This window comes from Pteropus vampyrus, unplaced genomic scaffold (genome assembly GCF_000151845.1).
Source record: "Pteropus vampyrus isolate Shadow unplaced genomic scaffold, Pvam_2.0 Scaffold94, whole genome shotgun sequence".
Lineage (NCBI taxonomy): Eukaryota > Metazoa > Chordata > Mammalia > Chiroptera > Pteropodidae > Pteropus > Pteropus vampyrus.
Genome location: NW_011888875.1, coordinates 2,639,997 through 2,642,104, shown reverse-complemented (window position 1 = coordinate 2,642,104; position 2,108 = coordinate 2,639,997).

Here is a 2,108-nt window from a genome sequence, read left to right as displayed (position 1 = left end):
CCAGAGCTATGACGTATGGTGCGGCTGCCCTGGAAAGAGTAGAAATCACTAAAGAAATTCTAAGAGCTAGACCCATGGATACAGGACATATCTAGAACTGGGCCCTCACCCTGCCCCTGCCATGCCCCAAAGTAAGAAAGGAAATGTCGAGTAGCAGACAACAACAGTTTGTCAGTAAAAGAGGGACAATAGTGTGAATAGAGACTATTTTGATTTATAATTGTAAAGTGAAGGCCAATAGTCAAAAGTAGAGCAGGCGTATTGAGAAATACCTCCTGATACTCCCAGCTCCCACACTAAATACAAGGAATGGCTGGAGAATTGTGAGGTTGGTGGTACATTCAAGGTGACTATAGGAACTTCAAAGCCAGACCCAGCTCGGCTTCTGACTGGATTGAATCAACCTCCCGTACTAATGCCCTAGCACCCAGGACAGGAAAAGATATGTCCAATTCAGGATTATTTACCTCAATCTTGACTCTTTTATATATGATGCCTGGCATTCAATAAAAAATTAGATGACATACAGAAAATCCTGGAAAAGCAACAATGAACTCATTGTGAAGAGACCAAAAAATCAACAGAAGTAGACACAGAGATGGCACAGATGTGGAATTATTACACAGAGAATTAAAATAAAATAATTGTGATAAATATGTTAAAGACTCCAGTAATAAGGAAAAGTGTGTATGAACATATGGAAGATTTCACCAGAGATATTAAAATTATAACGATTAACTGGACATGCTATTAAAACACAAAACAAACCCCCTCCAAACTGTAGTAGACATGAATGCAAGCCCTAAAGTTGACTAGATGTCTCTGAGGAAAGAATCAGCAGATTTGAAGATAGATCAATGAAAATTACATAAAATGAAATGCTTAAAAAATAGAGCAAAAAACTACATAAAAATTTTTAAAGAACAGACAATATAATAAGTGTAGGATAATGCCAAACATATTCTAGAAGAAGAAAGAAAGATCAAGGAATGAGATGAAGAGATAATAGTTGAATATTCTCAAACATACTGAAAAATAATAAGCCACATTATACAAGAATCTCAGAAAATGCCAAGCAAAATAAATTTTAAAAAAATTATTTATTTTTTGATGAGAGGAGAAAGAACACTTAATATGAGATTTATCCTGTTAATAAATATTGAAGTGTACAATACTCTCTTGTTAACTACAGGCTCTATGTTCTAAAGTAGATCTCTAGAACTTATGCATCTAGTATGACTGAAATATACATTTCTCTTCGTGTCAAGCACATGTATTAGCAAGTTTTGTATAATGGAATAAGTGTTCAACTTAATAAATGAGAACGTGTCATTATTGTGAATCTCGTTTCATTCTCTTTTTTTTTTCAGATTTGCTATTATTAAAAGTCACAACCACTGGGCTAAGGGATCTGAGTGGACGACCAGAGAACTCTCACCAAGTACCATTCTATGTCACTTCTGTGAGGTACAGCCTAGAAATATCCAGGAAAGACTATAAAGTTTAAACGTGAAATTTATTATGCGAATGTGGACAAATCTAATTGATCAGAATTGCCTTTTTTCCCCTTTCCACTGGGCTTTTTAATAACAAGCCAAAGAAGCTATTGATGTTTCTAGAATACACCCATATAGGGCAATTTAAAAGAAAAGCAGCCTTGAAATAGATATGATGAATATTTTACTTGCTAAATTAGGTTGAAATGGCAAAAATTCATGGGCAGTAAGAATGCTTTGGGATTTAGAAATAATGTTAATTATCATGAGAGATTCTCCTCTCTCACACATGCAGGCATGCACAAGCGTATATGTTTAAATCACAGGTGTGTCTCCAAGACTGTAGTCAGATTAGGCTACACTCCTGCACCCTTTTTAATATTCACTGTATTTTATCACATATTGGATTTGATCTTAACCAATTTCTTAATCTCCTTGAAGTCCTTTACTTACTTTTCTTGTTGCTTTTCAGTCATTTCTATCAGAGAAAGGTAAGATATCATCTTTATTCTACCAGATTAAAACTAGGAATTAATGTTAGTATATTAACATGTTCTTATGTCAAAAACATATGTGCACAATTCCCATAGCATTGAATATCTAATTTTGTGT